Source organism: Equus quagga, chromosome 17 (assembly GCF_021613505.1).
Source record: "Equus quagga isolate Etosha38 chromosome 17, UCLA_HA_Equagga_1.0, whole genome shotgun sequence".
In the NCBI taxonomy this organism is placed as follows: Eukaryota; Metazoa; Chordata; class Mammalia; order Perissodactyla; family Equidae; genus Equus; species Equus quagga.
The window spans coordinates 18,229,784-18,239,672 of record NC_060283.1 but is presented as its reverse complement, the minus strand read 5'-3'; the positions used below and the strand labels follow the sequence as shown (position 1 = coordinate 18,239,672).

General features: G+C 33.8%; 1 pseudogene; it reads right to left on the bottom strand.

The window, feature by feature from the left end:
* Positions 1–6,949: 6,949 nt before the first annotated feature.
* On the bottom strand, positions 6,950–7,879 carry LOC124229301 (olfactory receptor 5M3-like; annotated as a pseudogene).
* Between the last annotated feature and the right edge of the window lie 2,010 nt (positions 7,880–9,889).

The following is a 9,889-nucleotide window of genomic DNA, read 5'->3' as shown; positions in this document are numbered from 1 at the left end:
ACTTCTCTTCTTTCTTTCTTTTTATTTTTTGAAGATTGGCACCTGAGCTAACATCTGTTGCCAATCTTCCTTTTTTTCCTTTGTCTTCTTCTCCCCAAAGAGCCCCAGTACATAGTTACATATTCTAGTTGTAGGTCATTCTCGCTCTGCTATGTGGAATGCTGCCTCATTGTCTCTTGATGAGCAGTGTTAGGTCTGTGCCCAGGATACAAACCGGTAAAACTCTGGGCCACCAAACGGAGTGCATGAACATAACCACTCGGCCATGGGACCAGCCCCTTCTGGAAAATTTTGAGTCACACTTATCATTATTATAATTCAAATAATTAAAAAATCAATGCAGATTTTACACAATGTACAAGATGAGAATATATAAGCATAATGTTATGTTGAATAAGTCTCATAAGTAGTTACAATCAAAGTTTATCAGTTTTCCATCAGTAAAGTAGGCTATTACATTCATTGCTAATGTATATTATTAAAATTAGACATTTCTATTTTGCTAAATTATTACAATATGATATCATCACAGAGCTCAAATATGATCAAAGCCAGACTAAGCTTTGTCAGTGGTAATTGGTATTACAATTTAGTTATCGACATAATTATCCTCCATGATGCCACATATGATATCATATGCTTTCAACATATGAAATCCCTAGTCATCTTATTTTGTTTAGCTAAACATTATGCTTGTTTGATTGCTACTACACTTAGAGGTAATAGGATTTAACATCACAGGCTCTGTCAGTTGTAAACTACAAGTGGCTCAATCACCTAGCACATACTATCAACATTATGTCAATAGATAAAGGTCATGAGGCAAAGTTTAGGTGAAAGGTTTTTTTTTTTCTTTCTGATTTTTCTCCCCCAACCCCCCCACCCCCAGTACATAGTTGTATATTTTAGTTGTGGGTCCTTCTAGTTGTGGCACGTGGGATGCCATCTCAACGTGGCCTGATGAGCAGTGCCAGGTCCATGCCCAGGATCTGAACCAGAGAAACCCTGGGCTGCCATAGTGGAGTGCAGGAACTTAACCACTCGGCCACAGGGCTGGCCCCTAGGTGACATGTTTTAACAACCACTGTGTCAGTTCAGGTTTCTCTGGTTTTCAGAAGCAATCAATTCAATTTCTAATTATTGTATTCAAATTTAATGTCACTACAAGGAAAATGTTCCTCTCCAATATTTTCTCCTTTTAATACACTTCCCCAGTTTACTTCTTCCAAAAAGTAAAAACTTGACATGGATCTTAAGGATGTGTCTGCAGGATTAGAATCATCTTGGGAATTTAAATTCTCAATAGGAACAGTGTTTGAGGAATGCAGTACTGATTTATAATTGGGCTTCTGTTTATACTTGCTTATAGTAAGTCATATTATAAACATTAAAGGCAATTATATGTCAGATATATTTGTTATATATAGAAATATTCTAAATTTTGGAAATATGAAGATAAGATATACAAGATTCTGGTTTGCATCAGGATCTCTTCTTGTTAAAAAGAAGTAAGTAATAAACAAATATACAAATTAGATACCTTACAGAGTGGAGCTGCTATGAGAAAGCTATAGCATGCTAGTAAGATAAGGAATAAGGGGAGGTGAGGTGCAGACAGAGTGATCAAAGAAGATCTCTCTGAAGAGATGGTTTGAGTTAGTGAGAAGAGCCCGCTATGCAGACATATGAAGGAAGATGGGAATGCAAATGCAAAAGCTCAGAGGAGGGAATAGTAGCTTGGCATGTTGAAAAAGAGTGCTGCTTAAGATATTCCTTTATATATTAAAAAGTATATGAGCTCTGATTCTATCATGACACCCTCCAATTAGTAGCATAGTGCATTTGGGAATTTAATTAATCTCTATGAACTATTTTTTACCCCTAAAATGCTTAATACAGAAATTAAATATACTATACCTAATATAAACTGAATGTATAACATAATAGACACTAAAGTTTTAGCTCTGAACTAAGCTTCCCTTTTCTATAGATTTCCAATGGTACTATTATATTGTTTTAAGTATAAAACAATAATAAAAAAGCATCAAGGCATCTAAAAAGCATAAACTAGTACCTCTCCAATTTTATTTCATGTATAATGTGTGTATTTCTCCTCCTTACACATAATTATTAGTTCTGTGGTAGTGTCCTTAGTCTCATTTATTTTGAAAGTCTTAAACTGTCCAGCTTGTTTGATACCTTTAACAGATATTCAGGAATATATTCACTCATATGATTTTTTTTAAGTATACTGATATTTAGATAAGCTTCATATATCACATTACAATATTCCAGTATTATTAAAACGATCCAAGAAAGATTACTGTAGGGGCAACAGTTTCAACTTTATAATATTAGTAAGAACAGCTAACTTTTATTGAACGCTTACTAAACATTTGCATGTGGAAGTCCTATGATACAGGTTCTATTAGCATCATACTTTACAAAAGAGGAAACTGAAGCACTGAAAGACTAAGAAGGTCTCCCTGGGTCAGTTGTCTGCTATGTGATGAGATTGGGATGCAACACAATTAATTTTGACTCCAGTCTTGTACTCTTAATAACTTTATATTGCTGGTCTTTTGATAACCTATTTTGCTATTCTATGTCTTTATGTTTAAATTTCATTTTGATTATCCTCCAAGACACAAGAAAGTTGTTCTTCTAGTATTTCATCTTTGAGGCTCTAGGATAGCATTGTGTGACCCTGAAACAGGCTGAACTACAGAGATATTGGACCACTTCTTCTCCCTACTCCCCCAAGTTTAGGTATCCCATAAACTTGAGATCAGGTAACCAAGTGACTTCTGAGTTAGAGCCAATTTATCACAGACATGTGCATCACTTATCAAGGCAATTGAGAAGATAGAATGTATAATTTACAAATAAGGAACTCTATTTTTATCAACCTTTCAGGAATTTCTCTTGAAGCAAAACAGTGAAGATATAATTACTGGTCCAATTAGTCCCACTGATGCAATATCTTCAACTCTATTCACATGGATTTTAAAACAACAATATGAACATCAATAGTCTTGGTAGAGAAGAGTCAAAGGGTAAGAAATGAGGAATAAAAAATTTGCAAGTCATAAGTTTGCTCGTAACAATGAGCTTGTAACAAGCTCATTCTCATGATGTTTTGAATAAAAAAAACTCTGGATAGAAATAAGAATATTTCCCAGTAATATAATTCCACACAAAAAAACACTGTGATAATGAATAAGTCTACAAATAAGGTCTCAGTCTTCTCTTCAAAATATAAATAAAAATTAAAAGATTTCACTGCATTCATTTGTACTGTAAACCATATACAATTTGTACACCTACCTTCGGCAAAAGAGAACAGCAGATCAAAATTTCTCACTATTTATAACTGAATCTTCAACATTGAGAACATTGAGAGCATCTCCTTAAGCAACTGTCCAGGTAATTATGAAAGAAATACTGATTGAAATTCTAGAAATATCTCAGGGGTAGGAGGAGTTAAGGAGTGTTAATTGGAAGAATAATTCTTGTAATAAAATTATGAAATCTAAATTCTTGATGTCATGGAATAAACTCTTACCTTCACACAAATTCTTACCTGTTTCATTCACACTCAACAGTTATGCATCTCAGGAAAATATTCTTGGTTTGCATCACATACAATTTTGATCAGTCACTTTCTTTTCTGTTGTGCTACAGTTCCAATGAGCAGCGTCTGTCAGGATGTACAATCACACAATTCATGCCTTATGCTCCTCATAGTTTTTTTTACAGTTGTCAGATACCTCGACAGTGTAAATCACCTGGGAACATCTAGGGAGAATGAGTACAAGTAGAGGTCATTGGTGAAGTAGTTGATTATAGTGAACAATTTGTCTCGCTGAATTTAGGCTTTTCTGGGGGTCAGTAGAGAATTGACTTTGAAGTCAGGCAGATCAGGAATCAAACCTTGGCTCCCCAACTTCAACCACATGACCTTGGGTAAGTAACAATTCTCAGCATCAATACTCATCACTAGAACGGGGAAACTACTATCTTACAGTGTGATGTGAGGATCTCCAATAATGTAGATGTGACTCTCAGCACAATTCCTATCCCATATGTAACACTCAAAAAAATTGAAATTATTTGTGCAGTTTCCCCACAAATCAGTTTACAATTTTATGATCTGACAACCTCTATAGTATTGTGATTAATATTATCATTATGTTGAAGAAAAAAATAATTCATATGTTAAATAGTGATGAGGTTAAGATTCTCAACCCAGTTTAGGTAGCTAGTAAGTTAAAGAACGAGAGTGCCAACCTAGATTGTTATAACTCCAAATTATATACGAATTACATTTATTTAGTCTGGAAGATTGCGGGAAAAAATTATACACAGGCAAAGTTTTCCTCTGCATTCTTCAGCCACCAAGTACCCAGAACTTATGAGTCCCTTCTCAGTTATTATGGAGAAAGTCCATGAGGTGACCTCATTACCACCAGGGAATTCTGATGTAATATGCACTCACCCAAGGAAATGTGCATCTGAAAAAAAGAAAGTGTGTGTGTGTGTGTGTGTGTGTGTGTGTCAGAGAGAGCAAGAAATAGAGAGATTGACAGAAAGAGATAAATATGCTTTATGGTTAGCTGTTGGAGATCCTTAAATGTAATGAAGTTGAAAGATTTAGAAATAAATGTAACAATAAGGTCTATGTTTAAAAGTATTTTATGGAAATATTCTGAATTTTTAGCAAATGGCTAAATTGCTTTAAGTTCTGGCAAGGAATTTAGGCTGATGGAAATATGAGCCAGAAGAGAGCTCAAAGATCAGAGAGTACAAGCCAGAAGTTAAATAGATGAAGTGCAAAAAGTGACTTCTCCAAGGTCACCAACAGATTAATTTGAAATTTGGAAACTCAAACCAGAAACAGGGTTTAAGCATTGACCTTGGCATCATAGATCTTGATGTTACACTCTCCAAAATCTAACTAAATAACTTTCCAAAACAGTAAGCAGAGAAAGGATTTCACATACGAAAATAAAGAGATAACAAAGGTCGTCCAAATCTACCTGCTAACAAACTATTAAAATGCTTTAAAATTTTATTTTGAATTCTTATCACACACACACACAAATTAACTATATCTGGTGATAGATGCTAACTTAGAATTATGGTCGTGATCCTTTCTCAATGTATACAAATATTGAATTATTATGTTGCACAGCTGAAAATAATAAAATGTTATATGCCAATTATATCTTAATAAAAATTTTTAAAAAGTATTTTGAAATTTACTAGTCATCAGCAAATAATTTGACATTTCAAGAATTCCTCAATATGTGGTTTTATTACCAAAACAAATAACTTTTATCTCATCTCAAAAGTAACGTTAAGCATGTTAGCTCTTAAATTCTTTAGGGAGCTTAAATTTTGCAACCATAGACACAGGAATATAATTTAATCTAAAATAGAATGTGTGACATGCAAATAGCTTTAAAGTGTTGCCCAATACATATGTGTGTATATGAAAATAAGTTCATATTTATTTCTAGTTTCTCTTGAGGAAAATAAAAACTCAAAACCAGACAAAAAGAATGCTTTATTCCCATATTGCATCAATTTTGTTCTATAGATGTTTCTTGGCAGATAAATTTGTAATTAATGAAATGTGTAATTTAAATGTGTGTATTTCATTTCTTTACTTGTCTTCTACAACAAAATAAAAGATCATCTATGTATATATATGTATGAATACACTTTTGTGTGTATGTATGCAAATATTTATTTATTTGTCTGGGGACACAGAGACCAAAGGAAGTCCAAGTGACAAAATTGTTGCCTCATGCTTGTACTTCCTAAAAATGAAGATCAAGTGTGAATCAAATTATGTTAATATATTATGGCAGGACATGTCATTTTTTAACAACAAATAGGCCATTCTAAATGCTTTATTTCTTTCAAATACAAAAATTATTTAAAAATATTTAAGTTCCATATCTTAGTAGCAGATGCGCAAAATGTAATTTATTAAGTGGAATCTGGAGAACTGCACTTTCAAAATGGCACGTCTATCCACTAATTCTACCCACTCTTCAGTAAGACTGAAAACACTTTGGTGGGGGCACGTGTGAAGTGCACAATTCAGTCCCTGGCAACATTGCAGTTGAAACATGGTGGTTACTGGAATCTGTAAAAGAGAGACACTTACCATATTGTGTCTTGTAAACACTAAAAATGTAAAAAAGAATTAAACACAATAGCATTGCTATTTCTAAAGCAATACTCTCAGTATAGACCCAGCCTTCACATTGAAAGAAGCCTTAAACATTAAACAATCTCATAACCATTAGACAGATGGCTATTTTCACGGCCTCATGCCAGATGACTAAATGAAATATATTATTACTTTTCTGCCCCAAATTATTCTCTAAGTGGGGAAATTCATAAGTATTTCCCAAATTCTTCCACTTCATTTTTTTTTTTTTTTGAGGAAGATTAGCCCTGAGCTAACATCTACTGCCAATCCTCCTCTTTTTTGCTGAGGAAGATTGGCCCTGAGCTAACATCCATGCCCATCTTCTTCTATTTTATGTATGGGATATCTACCACAGCATGGCTTGACAGGTGATGAATAGATCCGTAATCGAGATTTGAACCAGTGAACCCTGGGCCACCGAAGCAGAATGTGGGAACTTCACCACTGCACCACTGGGCCAGCCCCTCATCCACTTCATTTTTGAATAAGAAAAACAAAAGCTTTTTGTTCCAGCTAAATATTTGAAAAATTTCAATTAGTGTACTGTGAGCTTTAGTTCAAATAACCTTTTCAATTAATTAACATTTTTAATTAATCCTGTACTTACATCAAGAATGGGGTAATGTCTTTTTTTCTCTAAAGTTGAGACATTCTTTGTAGATGAGCAATAATCAGTCACCAAATAAATACTTATGAAACAGAGAAGACAAAATTAACTCAATTTTATTTTGTTAAACCTGCTCTGGTGATCATTTTCTTCATGGCTTCTTTCACATCTCTGTTCCTCAGACTGTAAATCATGGGATTCAACATAGGGATCACTGTGGTATAAAATATAGTGACCATTTCCCCTGTTCTACAGACTCCTCTGTGGGATGTCTAAGATAGATAAAGATAAGAGTTACATAAGATATGATGACAGCTGTCAAATGGGACCCACAGGTGGAAAAAGCCTCCCGCCTTCCTTCTGCTGAGTGCATCCGTAGAATAGCAATGAGAATGAACAGATATGATGTGATAATTATACTCAGAGAATATGTGAAGTTAATGCCTGCAAGTATTATCATTGTATATTTTTTTACAAAGGTCCCAGCGCAGGCTATTTTGATGAGAGGTGGGTCTGCACAGTAGAAGTGGTTGATTTCAATTTCCCCACAGAAGTACAAGCCATAAGTCCATAATGTTGTTGCCAGACTAATCAGAAAACCATATATGTAAGGGAAAGAAATCAATTGAATACAGACAACCCTTGACATTTTGCTGCCATAGAGCAGAGGGTTTCCAATTGCCACATATCTATCAAAGGCCATCACAGCAAGAATAAACATTTCCACATGGGCAAGGGCAATGAAGAAGAAACACTGGATTAAACAACCAGCATAAGAAATAGTTTTTGTCTCTGATAACAGGTTTTCCAACATTTTAGGGATGACATTGGAAGAAAACCATGCATCAACAAATGACAAATGACTGAGGAAAAAGTACACGGGACTGTTAAGCTGTGGACTGAACTTAATTAACATGATCATGCCCACATTACCCACTGGTTATAAGACAGACCACCAGGAAAATGAAGAAGAAGAGAACTTGCCATTCCAGACGGCTGGTTAGTCTCAAAAGAATAAACTCTGTCACATCAGTGAAATTGAGCATTTTCTCAGTTCTAAATCAATATTACTTCCAAATTCTGTTGACAACTAAAAGGAAATAAATTTTGAAATCAAGTATTGCCTATTTATTAATGTATATCTCTATCCCTACTTCTTTTCATTGTTTTCTTTATTGAATATTTGACTGCACTTTGGCATTCTTTTCAGCAAATTGTTTCTGAACACTTGGTAGGTAACAGACTCTTTAAAGGATACTAAGATGAGTAAATACATAGGGCTTATTACACATCCGTTAGACAAAATATTGTGATTGAAACATTCTAGTAGTAAGTATAGTGATTAGCCAAATTTCCATGACTTCTTCTTAAACATTCCTTCTTTCCAATACTGCCATGTTTGGTAGTTTCATATTTGTAAGATATTTATAGAGGGTTATTGCTTTCTTTTAAACATAGCTCAAAAATAATTACTTGATCTCTATTTTATTATAAGCATATTACCCATGATTAGAGGTGGAAGCCACTTAATCAAATGATTTATCAGCCCTAAAAGTCAGATGAAAAAATACTTTTAATCTAACATCATACTTGCAGTCATTTAAATTGAAGAGAAATAAATGGATCACAGTAGTCCTCAAAGCCAAGGATAAGGGGGTAAAACACTTATACACATTCATACATCATGCATATTCTCTGGATATGGACTCTCTTGCAAATCAAACACATAATTATAATCTTCTAGATATCATTAACTCTTATGTCTTCAGTATTCAAAGATAAGTGACAGAGAAATTAATGACAGTATTGATAGCAGTATTAATGTAAATAAACTTTCTAAAACCATGATATATTCTTACAAAGTTACAGTGGGGGCAGAAGTTCGGGAATGATTGACTCTTCTTTGGAGAGCCAGTGGACTTCTAGGAAAGCTTCCTAAATATTCTGCAAATTTCTTCTCAAATGTAAATCGTATCATATCAACCTATTCCCAGAACAATAGTTCACTAGTTATTTTCCTGAGGAAACACTAGTGCCTTGCCTCATGTTAACAGGTATCATGAAGAAAAATCCACAAGTGTTCACTCATGAAATAATAGTGAGAAATCTTTGTATCTTATTCAATATCTTAGAAACAGATAATCTGCCTAATAAAGTTCAACTATGTGAAGTTTTGTGGGAAAGAATTGTTATACTTAGTCTACCTAGAATTTACCTTGTGTGAAAATATGAGAAAGAGAGAGAGTGAGAGATTCCAACAGCATCAATGAATATTCACATTCTGAGGAACATAGAGTGTAATGCTGTCCAGTAAGAATCTCAGGATAGACTTTCAACAGGACAGTGAATTTGTTGGAGATGGGATTGTGACAAGCCCTCCAAATGTTTTATAGGAAAATGGATTATTCCTAAAAGCCTTGTTTTAACCTCCAGAATTATACTTAGTTCCATAAGAATGATGGACTTTATTCATAGTTATTACTAGGTAGTGAACAGGAAAGATAAGAGTAGCTAAGAAGATAAACTTTATCCACATAGTGAAAATAAACAGGTTCTTATCAACACAGGTAACCTATTGCCTACCACTCACCCAATTGTAAAGAAACTTTTTCTCAGGAAAAGAAAGCTACCAACCAAAGTATACTAGACTGAGTCTAGAAACTCCAGAATCTCAGGCTAAGTAATTAAAAATTGAGGCGTTAAATAATGGTTTAAAAATTTTAAGAATAATAACAGTTAAAGTTATCTAAAATTGGATAAACTGCCTTGGAATACATTTATGTATATGATGAAAATCTATTAGAGAGTTGATAAGTTCATCTCTGAAATTAGGTGTTTTATGATATAAAGATAGTGATAATTTTTTAGACTCAACTCCAAAAGGAAAGGCAACAAAGGCAAAAATAAAAAAAAGTGGAACTACATTAAACTAAAAAACTTCTGCACAGCAAAAGAAACCACCAAGAAAACGAAAAGGCAACCCATTGAATGGGAGAAAATATTTGCAAATCATATATCTGATAAGTGGTTAGTATCTAAAATATATAAAGAACGCA